The 18,086-nt window shown below is 46.6% G+C and overlaps 1 protein-coding gene across 2 annotated transcripts in view; it reads right to left on the minus strand.

Annotated features, from left to right (window-relative positions):
* Positions 1-14,626, minus strand: part of LOC135538747 (phosphoribosyl pyrophosphate synthase-associated protein 2-like) — a 31,620-nt gene extending 16,994 nt beyond the window's left edge. Inside the window, exons 1-2 of one of the 2 annotated variants that reach the window (XM_064964651.1) lie at positions 14,515-14,626; positions 11,949-12,001 (exon numbers count right to left, since the gene is read on the minus strand). The gene's annotated coding sequence lies outside the window, so the exon portion shown is untranslated. Of the gene's footprint in view, positions 1-11,948; positions 12,002-12,218; positions 12,239-14,514 lie in introns of those variants that run through there. The other variant, XM_064964652.1, reaches the window with a different exon arrangement.
* Positions 14,627-18,086: the final 3,460 nt, after the last annotated feature.

The following is an 18,086-nucleotide window of genomic DNA, read 5'->3' on the forward strand; positions in this document are numbered from 1 at the left end:
AGACCATCCCCTGGTACAGTGCTATATTAACCAGACCATCCCCTGGTACAGTGTTATATTAACCAGACCATCCCCTGGCACAGTGTTATATTAACCAGACCATCGCCTGGCACAGTGCTATATTAACCAGACCATCCCCTGGTACAGTGCTATATTAACCAGACCATCGCCTGGTACAGTGCTATATTAACCAGACCATCGCCTGGTACAGTGCTATATTAACCAGACCATCCCCTGGTACAGTGCTATATTAACCAGACCATCCCCTGGTACAGTGCTATATTAACCAGACCATCCCCTGGCACAGTGCTATATTAACCAGACCAGCCCCTGGCATGACACAGTGCTATATTAACCAGACCATCCCCTGGTACAGTGCTATATTAACCAGACCATCCCCTGGCACAGTGCTATATTAACCAGACCATCCCCTGGGACAGTGCTATATTAACCAGACCATCCCCTGGTACAGTGCTATATTAACCAGACCATCCCCTGGCACAGTGCTATATTAACCAGACCAGCCCCTGGCATGACACAGTGCTATATTAACCAGACCATCCCCTGGTACAGTGCTATATTAACCAGACCATCCCCTGGCACAGTGCTATATTAACCAGACCATCCCCTGGTACAGTGCTATATTAACCAGACCATCCCCTGGTACAGTGCTATATTAACTAGACCATCCCCTGGTACAGTGCTATATTAACCAGACCATCCCCTGGTACAGTGCTATATTAACCAGACCATCCCCTGACACAGTGCTATATTAACCAGACCATCCCCTGGCACAGTGCTATATTAACCAGACCATCCCCTGACACAGTGCTATATTAACCAGACCATCCCCTGGTACAGTGCTATATTAACCAGACCATCCCCTGACACAGTGCTATATTAACCAGACCATCCCCTGGCACAGTGCTATATTAACCAGACCATCCCCTGGCACAGTGTTATATTAACCAGACCATCCCCTGGTACAGTGTTATATTAACCAGACCATCCCCTGGTACAGTGATATATTAACCAGACCTTCCCCTGGTACAGTGTTATATTAACCAGACCATCCCCTGGTACAGTGTTATATTAACCAGACCATCCCCTGGTACAGTGATATATTAACCAGACCTTCCCCTGGTACAGTGTTATATTAACCAGACCATCCCCTGGTACAGTGTTATATTAACCAGACCTTCCCCTGGTACAGTGTTATATTAACCAGACCATCCCCTGGTACAGTGCAATATTAACCAGACCATCCCCTGGTACAGTGATATATTAACCAGACCATCCCCTGGTACAGTGATATATTAACCAGACCATCCCCTGGTACAGTGCTATATTAACCAGACCATCCCCTGCTATATTAACCAGACCATCCCCTGGTACAGTGCTATATTAACCAGACCATCCCCTGGTACAGTGCTAAATTAACCAGACCATCCCCAACACAGTGCTATATTAACCAGACCATCCCCTGGTACAGTGCTATATTAACCACACCATCCCCTGGTACAGTGCTATATTAACCACACCATCCCCTGGTACAGTGCTATATTAACCAGACCATCCCCTGGTACAGTGCTATATTAACCAGACCATCCCCTGGTACAGTGCTATATTAACCACACCATCCCCTGGTACAGTGCTATATTAACCAGACCATCCCCTGGTACAGTGCTATATTAACCACACCATCCCCTGGTACAGTGCTATATTAACCAGACCATCCCCTGGTACAGTGCTATATTAACCAGACCATCCCCTGGTACAGTGCTATATTAACCAGACCATCCCCTGGCACAGTGCTATATTAACCAGACCATCCCCTGGTACAGTGCTATATTAACCACACCATCCCCTGGTACAGTGCTATATTAACCAGACCATCCCCTGGTACAGTGCTATATTAACCAGACCATCCCCTGGTACAGTGCTATATTAACCAGACCATCCCCTGGTACAGTGCTATATTAACCAGACCATCCCCCCTGGCACAGTGCTATATTAACCAGACCATCCCCTGGTACAGTGCTATATTAACCAGACCATCCCCTGGCACAGTGCTATATTAACCAGACCATCCCCTGGTACAGTGCTATATTAACCACACCATCCCCTGGTACAGTGCTATATTAACCAGACCATCCCCTGGTACAGTGCTATATTAACCACACCATCCCCTGGTACAGTGTTATATTAACCAGACCATCCCCTGGCACAGTGCTATATTAACCAGACCATCCCCTGCTATATTAACCAGACCATCCCCTGGTACAGTGCTATATTAACCAGACCATCCCCTGGCACAGTGCTATATTAACCAGACCATCCCCTGGCACAGTGTTATATTAACCAGACCATCCCCTGGTACAGTGCTATATTAACCAGACCATCCCCTGCTATATTAACCAGACCATCCCCTGGTACAGTGCTATATTAACCAGACCATCCCCTGGTACAGTGCTATATTAACCAGACCATCCCCTGCTATATTAACCAGACCATCCCCTGGCACAGTGCTATATTAACCAGACCATCCCCTGGTACAGTGCTATATTAACCAGACCATCCCCTGCTATATTAACCAGACCATCCCCTGGCACAGTGCTATATTAACCAGACCATCCCCTGGTACAGTGCTATATTAACCAGACCATCCCCTGGTACAGTGTTATATTAACCAGACCATCCCCTGGTACAGTGCTATATTAACCAGACCATCCCCTGGCACAGTGCTATATTAACCAGACCATCCCCTGGCACAGTGCTATATTAACCAGACCATCCCCTGCTATATTAACCAGACCATCCCCTGGTACAGTGTTATATTAACCAGACCATCCCCTGCTATATTAACCAGACCATCCCCTGGTACAGTGCTATATTAACCAGACCATCCCCTGTTACAGTGCTATATTAACCAGACCATCCCCTGGTACAGTGCTATATTAACCAGACCATCCCCTGGCACAGTGCTATATTAACCAGACCATCCCCTGGCACAGTGCTATATTAACCAGACCATCCCCTGGTACAGTGCTATATTAACCAGACCATCCCCTGGCACAGTGCTATATTAACCAGACCATCCCCTGGTACAGTGCTATATTAACCAGACCATCCCCTGGTACAGTGCTATATTAACCAGACCATCCCCTGGCACAGTGCTATATTAACCAGACCATCCCCTGGCACAGTGCTATATTAACCAGACCATCCCCAACACAGTGCTATATTAACCAGACCATCCCCAACACAGTGCTATATTAACCAGACCATCCCCAACACAGTGCTATATTAACCAGACCATCCCCTGGTACAGTGCTATATTAACCAGACCATCCCATGGCACAGTGCTATATTAACCAGACCATCCCCTGGCACAGTGCTATATTAACCAGACCATCCCATGGTACAGTGCTATATTAACCAGACCATCCCATGGCACAGTGCTATATTAACCAGACCATCCCCTGGCACAGTGCTATATTAACCAGACCATCCCATGGTACAGTGCTATATTAACCAGACCATCCCCTGGTACAGTGCTATATTAACCAGACCATCCCCTGGTACAGCGCTATATTAACCAGACCATCCCATGGTACAGTGCTATATTAACCAGACCATCCCCTGTTACAGTGCTATATTAACCAGACCATCCCATGGTACAGTGCTATATTAAAACACTACCCCTCTGTTCAAATCAAATCAAATGTTATTGGTCACATGGTTATCAGATGTTATTGGTCACATGGTTATCAGATGTTATTGGTCACATGGTTAGCAGATGTTATTGGTCACATGGTTATCAGATGTTATTGGTCACATGGTTAGCAGATGTTATTGGTCACATGGTTATCAGATGTTATTGGTCACATGGTTATCAGATGTTATTGGTCACATGGTTAGCAGATGTTATCGGTCGTAGTGCCTGGTCGTAGTGATGGTCGTATTACTGGTTGTATTCCTGGTCGTAGTGCTGGTCGTAGTGATGGTTGTATTCCTGGTTGTATTACTGGTCGTAGTGCTGGTCGTATTCCTGGTCGTAGTGCTGGTCGTAGTGCTGGTCGTAGTGCTGGTCGTATTCCTGGTCGTAGTGATGGTCGTAGTGCTGGTCGTAGTGCTGGTCGTATTCCTGGTCGTAGTGCTGGTCGTATTCCTGGTCGTAGTGCTGGTCGTAGTGCTGGTCGTAGTGCTGGTCGTAGTGCTGGTCGTATTCCTGGTCGTAGTGATGGTCGTAGTGCTGGTCGTAGTGCTGGTCGTATTCCTGGTCGTAGTGCTGGTCGTATTCCTGTTTGTAGTGCTGGTCGTAGTGCTGGTCGTAGTGCTGGTCGTATTCCTGGTCGTAGTGATGGTCGTATTCCTGGTCGTAGTGCTGGTCGTAGTGCTGGTCGTAGTGCTGGTCGTATTCCTGGTCGTAGTGATGGTCGTAGTGCTGGTTGTAGTGCTGGTCGTATTCCTGGTCATAGTGATGGTCGTATTCCTGGTTGTAGTGCTGGTCGTAGTGCAGGTTGTATTCCTGATCGTAGTGCTGGTCGTATTCCTGGTCGTAGTGCTGGTTGTATTCCTGGTCGTATTCCTGGTCGTAGTGCTGGTCATATTCCTGGTCGAAGTGCTGGTTGTATTCCTGGTCGTATTCCTGGTCGTAGTGCTGGTCGTAGTGCTGGTCGTATTCCTGGTTGTAGTGCTGGTCGTAGTGATGGTCGTATTCCTGGTTGTAGTGCTGGTCGTATTCCTGGTCGTAGTGCTGGTCGTATTCCTGGTCGTTGTGCTGGTCGTATTCCTGGTCGTAGTGATGGTCGTATTCCTGGTCGTAGTGCTGGTTGTATTCCTGGTCGTAGTGATGGTCGTATTCCTGGTCGTAGTGCTGGTCGTATTCCTGGTTGTAGTGCTGGTCGTATTCCTGGTCGTAGTGCTGGTAGTAGTGCTGGTCGTATTCCTGGTCGTAGTGCTGGTCGTATTCCTGGTCGTAGTGCTGGTCGTATTCCTGGTCGTAGTGCTAGTTGTATTCCTGGTCGTAGTGCTGGTCGTAGTGCTGGTCGTAGTGCTGGTCGTATTCCTGGTCGTAGTGCTGGTCGTATTCCTGGTCGTAGTGATGGTCGTATTCCTGGTCGTAGTGCTGGTCGTATTCCTGGTCGTAGTGCTGGTCGTATTCCTGGTCGTAGTGCTGGTCGTAGTGCTGGTCGTATTCCTGGTCGTAGTGATGGTCGTATTCCTGGTCATAGTGCTGGTCGTATTGCTGGTCTTATTCCTGGTCGTAGTGCTGGTCGTATTCCTGGTCGTATTCCTGGTTGTGTTCCTGGTCGTATTCCTGGTCGTAGTGCTGGTCGTATTCCTGGTCGTATTCCTGGTTGTATTCCTGGTCGTAGTGATGGTTGTATTCCTGGTAGTATTCCTGGTTGTATTCCTGGTCGTGGTGCTGGTTGTATTACTGGTCGTAGTGATGGTCGTATTCCTGGTCGTATTCCTGGTCGAAGTGCTGGTAGTAGTGCTGGTCGTATTCCTGGTTGTAGTGCTGGTCGTATTCCTGGTCGTAGTGCTGGTCGTAGTGCTGGTCGTATTCCTGGTCGTAGTGCTGGTCGTAGTGCTGGTCGTATTCCTGGTCGTAGTGATGGTCGTATTCCTTGTCGTATTCCTGGTTGTATTCCTGGTTGTAGTGCTGGTCGTATTCCTGGTCGTAGTGCTGGTCGTAGTGCTGTTCGTAGTGCTGGTCGTATTCCTGGTCGTAGTGCTGGTCGTATTCCTGGTCGTAGTGCTGGTTGTATTCCTGGTCGTAGTGCTGGTCGTAGTGATGGTCGTAGTGCTGGTCGTATTCCTGGTCGTAGTGCTGGTCGTATTCCTGGTCGTAGAGCTGGTGGTATTCCTGGTCGTAGTGCTGGTCGTATTCCTGGTCGTAGTGCTGGTCGTATTCCTGGTCGTAGTGCTGGTTGTATTCCTGGTCGTAGTGCTGGTCGTAGTGATGGTCGTAGTGCTGGTCGTATTCCTGGTCGTAGTGCTGGTCGTATTCCTGGTCGTAGTGCTGGTCGTAGTGCTGTTCGTATTCCTGGTCGTAGTGCTGGTCGTATTCCTGGTCGTAGTGCTGGTCGTATTCCTGGTCGTAGTGCTGGTAGTATTCCTGGTCGTAGTGATGGTCGTATTCCTGGTCGTAGTGCTGGTCGTATTCCTGGTCGTAGTGCTGGTCGTATTCCTGGTCGTAGTGCTGGTCGTAGTGCTGGTCGTATTCCTGGTCGTAGTGCTGGTCGTAGTGCTGGTCGTATTCCTGGACGTAGTGATGGTCATAGTGCTGGTCGTAGTGCTGGTCTTATTCCTGGTCGTAGTGCTGGTCGTATTCCTGGTTGTATTCCTGGTCGTAGTGCTGGTTGTATTACTGGTCGTAGTGATGGTCGTATTCCTGGTCGTATTCCTGGTCGTGGTGCTGGTCATATTCCTGGTCGTATTCCTGGTTGTATTCCTGGTCGTAGTGATCGTTGTATTCCTGGTAGTATTCCTGGTTGTATTCCTGGTCGTGGTGCTGGTTGTATTACTGGTCGTAGTGATGGTCGTATTCCTGGTCGTATTCCTGGTCGTAGTGCTGGTCGTAGTGCTGGTCGTATTCCTGGTTGTAGTGCTGGTCGTATTCCTGGTCGTAGTGCTGGTCGTAGTGCTGGTCGTATTCCTGGTCGTAGTGCTGGTCGTAGTGCTGGTCGTATTCCTGGTCGTAGTGATGGTCGTATTCCAGGTCATAGTGCTGGTCGTAGTGCTGGTCTTATTCCTGGTCGTAGTGCTGGTCGTATTCCTGGTCGTATTCCTGGTTGTATTCCTGGTCGTATTCCTGGTCGAAGTGCTGGTCGTATTACTGGTCGTAGTGATGGTCGTATTCCTGGTCGTATTCCTGGTCGTGGTGCTGGTCGTATTCCTGGTTGTATTCCTGGTCGTAGTGATGGTTGTATTCCTGGTTGTATTCCTGGTCGTGGTGCTGTTTGTATTACTGGTTGTAGTGATGGTCGTATTCCTGGTCGTAGTGCTGGTCGTATTCCTGGTTGTAGTGCTGGTCGTATTACTGGTCGTAGTGATGGTCGTATTCCTGGTCGTAGTGCTGGTCGTAGTGCTGGTTGTAGTGCTGGTCGTAGTGCTGGTCGTATTCCTGGTCGTAGTGATGGTCGTAGTGATTGTTGTATTCCTGGTTGTAGTGCTGGTCGTATTACTGGTCGTAGTGATGGTTGTAGTGCTGGTCGTAGTGCTGGTCGTATTCCTGGTGTAGTGCTGGTCGTATTCCTGGTCGTAGTGCTGGTTGTATTCCTGTTTGTAGTGCTGGTCTTATTCCTGGTCGTAGTGCTGGTTGTATTCCTGTTTGTAGTGCTGGTCTTATTCCTGGTCGTAGTGCTGGTTATGCTGGTAAATTGACGTCTCTCTGATATCCAATAGCTCTTCCCGATTGTACGTGATAAAACTTCAATAAAACTTTTAAGGACGAGAAGCAAAGCTGCCATCTCTCTTGGTGCCATCTCTATCAGTACCATCTCTATCAGTACCATCTCTATCAGTACCATCTCTATCGATACCATCTCTATCAGTACCATCTCTATCAGTACCATCTCTATCAGTACCATCTCTATCAGTACCATCTCTATCGATGCCATCTCTCTTGGTGCCATCTCTATCGGTGCCATCTCTATCAGTACCATCTCTATCAGTACCATCTCTATCAGTACCATCTCTATCATTACCATCTCTATCAGTACCATCTCTATCAGTACCATCTCTATCAGTACCATCTCTATCGATGCCATCTCTATCGGTGCAATCTCTACCGGTGCCATCTCTATCGGTGCCATCTCTATTGGTGCCATTTCTATCGAGGCCAATTCTATCGGTGCCATCTCTATCAGTACCATCTCTATCAGTGCCATCTCTATCGGTGCCATCTCTATCGGTGCCATCTCTATCGGTGCCATCTCTATCAGTGCCATCTCTATCAGTACCATCTCTATCAGTACCATCTCTATCAGTACCATCACTATCGGTACCATCTCTATCAGTACCATCACTATCGGTACCATCTCCATCAGTACCATCTCTATCAGTACCATCTCTATCAGTGCCATCTCTATCAGTGCCATCTCTATGAGTACCATCTCTATCGATGCCATCTCTATCGGTACCATCTCTATCGGTACCATCTCTATCGGTACCATCTCTATCAGTACCATCTCTATCAGTGCCATCTCTATCGGTACCATCTCTATCGGTACCATCTCTATCAGTGCCATCTCTATCAGTGCCATCTCTATCAGTACCATCTCTATCAGTGCCATCTCTATCAGTGCAATCTCTATCAGTGCAATCTCTATCAGTACCATCTCTATCGATGCCATCTCTATCAGTGCAATCTATATCAGTACCATCTCTATCAGTACCATCTCTATCAGTACCATCTCTATCAGTACCATCTCTATCAGTGCCATCTCTATCAGTACCATCTCTATCAGTGCCATCTCTATCGATGCCATCTCTATCAGTGCCATCTCTATCGATGCCATCTCTATCGATGCCAGCTCTATCAGTACCATCTCTATAGGTACCATCTCTATCAGTACCATCTCTATCAGTACCATCTCTATCAGTACCATCTCTATCAGTACCATCTCTATCAGTACCATCTCTATCAGTACCATCTCTATCGATGCCATCTCTATCGGTTCAATCTCCACCGGTGCCATCTCTATCGGTGCCATCTCTATTGGTGCCATTTCTATCGAGGCCAATTCTATCGGTGCCATCTCTATCAGTGCCATCTCTATCAGTGCCATCTCTATCGGTGCCATCTCTATTGGTGCCATTTCTATCGAGGCCAATTATATCGGTGCCATCTCTATCAGTGCCATCTCTATCGGTGCCAATACTATCGGTGCCATCTCTCTCGTTGCCATCTCTATCGATGCCATCTCTATCAGTACCATCTCTATCGATGCCATCTCTATCGGTGCCAATACTATCGGTGCCATCTCTATCAGTACCATCTCTATCAGTACCATCTCTCTCGGTGCATCTCTATCGATGCCATCTCTTTCAGTGCCATCTCTATCGATGCCATCTCTATCGGTGCCATCTCTATCAGTGCCATCTCTATCAGTACCATCTCTATTGATGCCATCTCTATCGTTGCCATCTCTATCAGTACCATCTCTATCAGTGCCATCTCTATCGGTGCCATCTCTATCGGTGCCATCTCTATCAGTGCCATCTCTATCAGTACCATCTCTATCAGTACCATCTCTATCAGTACCATCTCTATCGATGCCATCTCTATCGGTGCAATCTCTACCGGTGCCATCTCTACCGGTACCATCTCTATTGGTGCCATCTCTATCGGTGCCATCTCTATCAGTGCCATCTCTATCAGTACCATCTCTATCAGTACCATCTCTATCAGTACCATCTCTATCAGTACCATCTCTATCGATGCCATCTCTATCAGTACCATCTCTATCGGTACCATCTCTATCAGTACCATCTCTATCAGTACCATCTCTATCAGTGCAATCTCTATCGGTACCATCTCTATCAGTACCATCTCTATCAGTGCCATCTCTATCAGTACCATCTCCATCAGTACCACCTCTCAGTACCATCTCTATCAGTGCCATCTCTATCAGTACCATCTCTATCAGTGCCATCTCTATCAGTACCATCTCTATCAGTGCAATCTCTATCAGTACCATCTCTATCAGTACCATCTCTATCAGTGCCATCTCTATCGGTACCATCTCTATCAGTGTCATCTCTATAGGTGTCATCTCTATCGGTGCCATCTCTATCGATGCCATCGCTATCAGTACCATCTCTATCAGTACCATCTCTATCAGTGCCATCTCTATCAGTGCCATCTCTATCAGTGCCATCTCTATCGGTACCATCTCTATCAGTACCATCTCTATCAGTGCCATCTCTATCGGTGCCATCTCTATTGGTGCCATTTCTATCGAGGCCATCTCTATCAGTGCCATCTCTATCGGTGCCAATACTATCGGTGCCATCTCTCTCGGTGCCATCTCTATCGATGCCATCTCTATCAGTACCATCTCTATCGATGCCATCTCTATCGGTGCCAATACTATCGGTGCCATCTCTCTCGGTGCCATCTCTATCGATGCCATCTCTATCGATGCCATCTCTATCAGCGCCATCCCAAGAGGTTGTGGTGGGGGGGTGGTGATAAGTGAAGGGGTGGACACACAGGATACTAGACAACAAGGATATCAACCTGTTAAACTATTCCAGGTCGTAGTGCTGGTCGTGAGGGGGATGGGGGAGAGGGTGAGGGTGATGGAGGAGAGGGTGAGGGGATGGAGGAGAGGGTGAGGGGGATGGAGGAGAGGGTGAGGGGGTGGGGGTGAGGGGGATGGAGAGGGTGAGGGGGATGGAGGAGAGGGTGAGGGGGATGGGGGAGAGGGTGAGGGGGATGGGGAGAGGGTGAGGGGGATGGAGGAGAGGGAGAGGGGGATGGAGGAGAGGGAGAGGGGGATGGAGGAGAGGGTGAGGGGGATGGAGGAGAGGGTGAGGGGGTGGGGGTGAGGGGGATGGAGAGGGTGAGGGGGATGGAGGAGAGGGTGAGGGGATGGGGGGAGAGGGTGAGGGGACAGGGAGAGGGTGAGGGGGAGGGAGGAGAGGGAGAGGGGGATGGAGGAGAGGGTGAGGGGGGTGGGGTGAGGGGGATGGAGAGGGTGAGGGGGATGGAGGAGAGGGTGAGGGGGATGGGGGAGAGGGTGAGGGGGACGGGGAGAGGGTGAGGGGGGTGGGGGTGAGGGGGATGGAGAGGGTGAGGGGATGGAGGAGAGGGTGAGGGGGATGGGGGAGAGGGGTGAGGGGGACGGGGAGAGGGTGAGGGAGGAGAGGGAGAGGGGGATGGAGGAGAGGGTGAGGGGGACGGAGGAGAGAGTGAGGGGGATGGGGTGAGGGGGATGGGGGAGAGGGTGAGGGTGAGGGGGGACGGAGGAGAGGGTGAGGGGATGGGGTGAGGGGATGGGGGAGAGGGTGAGTGGGATGGGGTGAGGGGGATGGAGGAGAGAGTGAGGGGATGGGGGAGAGGGTGATGGTATGGAGAGGGTGAGGGAGATGGAGGAGAGGGTGAGGGGGAGAGGGTGAGGGGGTGGAGGATAGGGTGGGGGGTGGAGTAGAGGATTAGACTGATGGAGGAGAGGGTGAGGGGGAGAGGGTGAGGGAGAAGGAGGAGAGGGTGAGGGGGTGGAGGATAAGGTGGGGGGTGGAGTAGAGGATTAGACTGATGGAGGAGAGGGTGAGGGAGATGGAGGAGAGGGTGAGGGGGTGGAGGATAAGGTGGGGGGTGGAGTAGAGGATTAGACTGATGGAGGAGAGGGTGAGGGAGATGGAGGAGAGGGGTGAGGGGGATGGGGGAGAGGGTGAGGGGGTGGAGGAGAGGGTGAGGGGGTGAGGGGGTGGAGGATAGGGTGGGGGGTGGAGTAGAGGATTAGACTGATGGAGGATAGGGTGGGGGGTGGAGTAGAGGATTAGACTGATGGAGGAGAGGGTGAGGGGGATGGGGGAGAGGGTGAGGGGGTGGAGGATAAGGTGGGGGGTGGAGTAGAGGATTAGACTGATGGAGGAGAGGGTGAGGGAGATGGAGGAGAGGGTGAGGGGGATGGGGGAGAGGGTGAGGGGGTGGAGGAGAGGGTGAGGGGGTGAGGGGGGTGGAGGATAGGGTGGGGGTGGAGTAGAGGATTAGACTGATGGAGGATAGGGTGGGGGGTGGAGTAGAGGATTAGACTGATGGAGGAGAGGGTGAGGGGGATGGGGGAGAGGGTGAGGGGGGGTGGAGGATAGGGTGGGGGGGGGTGGAGTAGAGGATTAGACTGATGGAGGAGAGGGTGGGGGGGAAGAGGGTAATGGCGTGTGACAGAGAGGTCTGAAAGCCAGAAGTCAGGGGTCAGGAGTCTCACCTCTGTTTTCTTCCTGGTACACCTGCACCTTCCCAAGCTCCACCCCCAGACGCCTGCACAGGGGAGACAAAGCCAATGAAAAGAGAGCACAGGGAGAGCTGACCAATGAAGTGCCAGTGTGTGTGTGTGTGTGTGTGTGTGTGTGCGCGTGTGTGTGTGTGTGTGTGTGTGTGTGTGTGTGTGTGTGTGTGTGTGTGTGTGTGTGTGTGTGTGTGTGTGTGTGTGTGTGTGTGTGTGTGTGTGTGTGTGTGTGTGTGTGTGTGTACTGACTCTCCTATCCTCTTGCTGATCTCCCTAACATAATACATCATAGCACATCATAACATTATACATCATAACATAACACATCATAACATAACACATCATAACATAATACATCATAATACATCAAAACATAACACATCATAACATAATACATCATAACATAACACATCATAACATAACACATCATAACATAATACATCATAACACATCATAACACATCATAACATAATACATCATAACATAATTACATAACACATCATAACATAACACATCATAACATAATACATCATAACATAATACATCATAACATAACACATCATAACATAATACATCATAACATAATACATCATAACATAACAAATCATAACATAATACATCATAACATAACACATCATACATCATAACATAATACATAATACATCATAACACATCATAACATAATACATCATAACATAATACATCATAATACATCATAACACATCATAACATAATACATCATAACATAACACATCATAACATAACACATCATAACATAATACATCATAACATAACACATCATAACACATCATAGCATAACACATCATAACACATCATAACATAATACATCATAACACATCATAACATAATACATCATAATATAACACATCATAACATAACATAACACATCATAACATAACACATCATAACATAACACATCATAACACATCATAGCATAACACATCATAACACATCATAACATAACACATCATAACACATCATAACATAACACATCATAACATAATACATCATAACACATCATACCATAATACATCAAAACACATCATAACATAATACATCATAACATAATACATCATCACATAACACATCATAACACATCATAACATAACACATCATAACATAATACATCATAACATAATACATAATACATCATAACATAATACATCATAACACATCATAACATAACACATCATAACACATCATAACATAACACATCATAACATAATACATCATAACACATCATACCATAATACATCAAAACACATCATAACATAATACATCATAACATAATGCATCATCACATAACACATCATAACACATCATAACATAACACATCATAACATAATACATCATAACATAATACATAATACATCATAACATAATACATCATAACACATCATAACATAACACATCATAACACATCATAATACATCATAACATAACACATCATAACATAACACATCATCACATAACACATCATAACACATCATAACATAATACATCATAACATAACACATCATAACATAATACATCATAACATAATACATCATAACATAATACATCATAACATAATACATCATAACACATCATAACATAATACATCATAACATAATACATCATAACATAACACATCATAACATAATACATCATAACATAATACATCATAACATAATACATCATAACATAATACATCATAATACATCATAACATAATACATCATAACATAATACATCATAACATAATACATCATAACACATCATAACATAACACATCATAACATAATACATCATAACATAACACATCATAACATAATACATCATAACACATCATAACATAATACATCATAGCACATCATAACATAATACATCATAACATAACACATCATAACATAACACATCATAACATAATACATCATAACATAACACATCATAACATAATACATCATAACATAATACATCATAACATAATACATCATAACATAATACATCATAATACATCATAACACATCATAACATAACACATCATAACATAACACATCATAACATAATACATCATAACATAACACATCATAACATAACACATCATAACATAATACATCATAACACATCACATCATATCATAACGCATCATATCATGTTATGATGTGTTATGTGTTATGTTTATATATGATATATATGATATGTTGTGTTATGAAGCGTTATGTTGTAATATGTAATGACAACACATCATACCATAAGATAAGAAAACAAACATAAAATATGGTTCAGTATGAAAGCAATGAAGGACTCATCATCCACATAACAACGGCCTGTAAAACAGAGACACATTATAAACGGAATTCAGTATTCACGCTTTCCTCTCCTGACTCCCGGATGCGCTCAGCGCGCCGTCTGCTGATGAGCGGACGGACGCACAGATTTTGATTTGCGCTCAGTCTCGGTAAACACAACAAAATACAACGTTTAAAAACCACACAAAAAAAAATACAACATTGAAACGTCACAGACGGACCTGCTGCACTCACCAGTTTGTGTTTGTAGTGTTACCGCGTTGTATGATGTTGGATGATTTCGCAGTTTGTAAACGTCTCAACCTGTTCCTCCAAGCCCGGTTTACTGAGTATGATGGACAGACGTCTCGGCCAATCACAGACCAGGAATCCCGACGGATAACAAATTTCACCCAAACCCTCGTGTTGATCGTCGAGGGAAGACGTCATCACGTCTACATTGAATTTGAATCTGATTCTGAATAGATATTACATCCAACCCAAAAACTATTTTACCAGGTGTTTGGTCGGGTGTGTTCAGGTTACACACAGTCTTGAGAAGACTAGCTACCAAGTTCATCAGATTTGTGGTGCTCGGGGTTATAATGCGCAAAAATACACGTTGTGGAAGAAAAAAGAGATAGTATGTGTGTGCGGGACATACTATCTACTATCTCTACACCTTCAACCTAGTCAACGTGTCGCTACGATAACTTTTTTTTAAACCTTTTCATTTTATTTTATTTTTAAATGTTACAAACAGACTTATCCCTCAGCACGGCAGAGATCATGACAGAGAGCATGCTCCTGGGTCGACCACAAGAGGTCACTGCTGTCTCTATTTTTACCAGACAGACCCATCCTGCAAGGCAGCAGCTCCTCTTCCTGGGGTTTATTATGGATCCCCATTAGCTCAGCTACTCTTCCTGGGGTTTATTATGGATCCCCATTAGCTCAGCTACTCTTCCTGGGGTTTATTATGGATCCCCATTAGCTCAGCTACTCTTCCTGGGGTTTATTATGGATCCCCATTAGCTCAGCTACTCTTCCTGGGGTTTATTATGGATCCCCATTAGCTCAGCTTACTCTTCCTGGGGTTTATTATGGATCCCCATTAGCTCAGCTACTCTTCCTGGGGTTTATTATGGATCCCCATTAGCTCAGCTACTCTTCCTGGGGTTTATTATGGATCCCCGTTAGCTCAGCTACTCTTCCTGGGGTTTATTAGAGATCCCCATTAGCTCAGCTACTCTTCCTGGGGTTTATTATGGATCCCCATTAGCTCAGCTACTCTTCCTGGGGTTTATTATGGATCCCCATTAGCTCAGCTACTCTTCCTGGGGTTTATTATGGATCCCCATTAGCTCAGCTACTCTTCCTGGGGTTTATTATGGATCCCCATTAGCTCAGCTACTCTTCCTGGGGTTTATTATGGATCCCCATTAGCTCAGCTACTCTTCCTGGGGTTTATTATGGATCCCCATTAGTTCCTACCAAGGCAGCAGCTACTCTTCCTGGGGTTTATTAGGGATCCCCATTAGCTCAGCTACTCTTCCTGGGGTTTATTATGGATCCCCATTAGCTCAGCTACTCTTCCTGGGGTTTATTATGGATCCCCGTTAGCTCAGCTACTCTTCCTGGGGTTTATTATGGATCCCCATTAGCTCAGCTACTCTTCCTGGGGTTTATTAGGGATCCCCATTAGCTCAGCTACTCTTCCTGGGGTTTATTATGGATCCCCATTAGTTCCTACCAAGGCAGCAGCTACTCTTCCTGGGGTCCAGCAAAATGAAGGCCGTTTATACAACAGGTATGGTATGGTATGGTATACTGCCAATATACCACGGCAAAGGACTGTTCTTAGGCACGACGCAACACAGAGTGCCTGGATACAGACCCTTAAACCGTGGTATACTGGTCCATATACCACAAACTCCCGAGGTGCCTTATTGCCATTATAAACTGGTTACCAATCTAATTAGAGCAGTAAAAATACATGTTATGTCATACCCCTGGTATACAGTCTGATATACCATTGGCTGCCAGCCAATCAGCATTCAGTGCTCAAACCACCCAGTCTATTAAATCATTGGAGGATTGGAGTGAAATCAGCAACCTCTTGTCCAACTGTCTCTGTTTGTTGTGTGTGTGTGTGTGTGTGTGTGTGTGTGTGTGTGTGTGTGTGTGTGTGTGTGTGTGTGTGTGTGTGTGTGTGTGTGTGTGTGTGTGTGTGTGTGTGTGTGTCACCTCTTGTCCAACGAGGACCATCTCTGTTTGTTGTGTCGCCATCCTGCTAACGTTGTCTTACTCATCACGGCACAAGCTCTGTGTACGAGTGGGTGTGTGTGTACGAGTGGGTGTGTGTGTGTGTGTGTGTGTGTGTGTCACCTATGTGTTGTATACACACTATGTAATCTAGTTGGACCTATACAACAGACAGATATCAGTCTGGAGAGACTGGACCTTCCTACCCACTAATCTAACAGCAGGTCAGATATCAGTCTGGAGAGACTGGACCTTCCTACCCACTAATCTAACAGCAGGTCAGATATCAGTCTGGAGAGACTGGACCTTCCTACCCACTAATCTAACAGCAGGTCAGATATCAGTCTGGAGAGACTGGACCTTCCTACCCACTAATCTAACAGCAGGTCAGATATCAGTCTGGAGAGACTGGACCTGGAGAGACTCCTTCCTACCCACTAATCTAACAGCAGGTCAGATATCAGTCTGGAGAGACTGGACCTTCCTACCCACTAATCTAACAGCAGGTCAGATATCAGTCTGGAGAGGACCTTCCTACCCACTAATCTAACAGCAGGTCAGATATCAGTCTGGAGAGACTGGACCTTCCTACCCACTAATCTAACAGCAGGTCAGATATCAGTCTGGAGAGACTGGACCTTCCTACCCACTAATCTAACAGCAGGTCAGATATCAGTCTGGAGAGACTGGACCTTCCTACCCACTAATCTAACAGCAGGTCAGATATCAGTCTGGAGAGACTGGACCTTCCTACCCACTAATCTAACAGCAGGTCAGATATCAGTCTGGAGAGACTGGACCTTCCTACCCACTAATCTAACAGCAGGTCAGATATCAGTCTGGAGAGACTGGACCTTCCTACCCACTAATCTAACAGCAGGTCAGATATCAGTCTGGAGAGACTGGACCTTCCTACCCACTAATCTAACAGCAGGTCAGATATCAGTCTGGAGAGACTGGACCTTCCTACCCACTAATCTAACAGCAGGTCAGATATCAGTCTGGAGAGACTGGACCTTCCTACCCACTAATCTAACAGCAGGTCAGATATCAGTCTGGAGAGACTGGACCTTCCTACCCACTAATCTAACAGCAGGTCAGATATCAGTCTGGAGAGACTGGACCTTCCTACCCACTAATCTAACAGCAGGTCAGATATCAGTCTGGAGAGACTGGACCTTCCTACCCACTAATCTAACAGCAGGTCAGATATCAGTCTGGAGAGACTGGACCTTCCTACCCACTAATCTAACAGCAGGTCAGATATCAGTCTGGAGAGACTGGACCTTCCTACCCACTAATCTAACAGCAGGTCAGATATCAGTCTGGAGAGACTGGACCTTCCTACCCACTAATCTAACAGCAGGTCAGATATCAGTCTGGAGAGACTGGACCTTCCTACCCACTAATCTAACAGCAGGTCAGATATCAGTCTGGAGAGACCTTCCTACCCACTAATCTAACAGCAGGTCAGATATCAGTCTGGAGAGACCTTTCCTACCCACTAATCTAACAGCAGGTCAGATATCAGTCTGGAGAGACTGGCCCTTCCTACCCACTAA

This window comes from Oncorhynchus masou, unplaced genomic scaffold (assembly GCF_036934945.1).
Source record: "Oncorhynchus masou masou isolate Uvic2021 unplaced genomic scaffold, UVic_Omas_1.1 unplaced_scaffold_181, whole genome shotgun sequence".
Classification (NCBI taxonomy): Eukaryota; Metazoa; Chordata; class Actinopteri; order Salmoniformes; family Salmonidae; genus Oncorhynchus; species Oncorhynchus masou.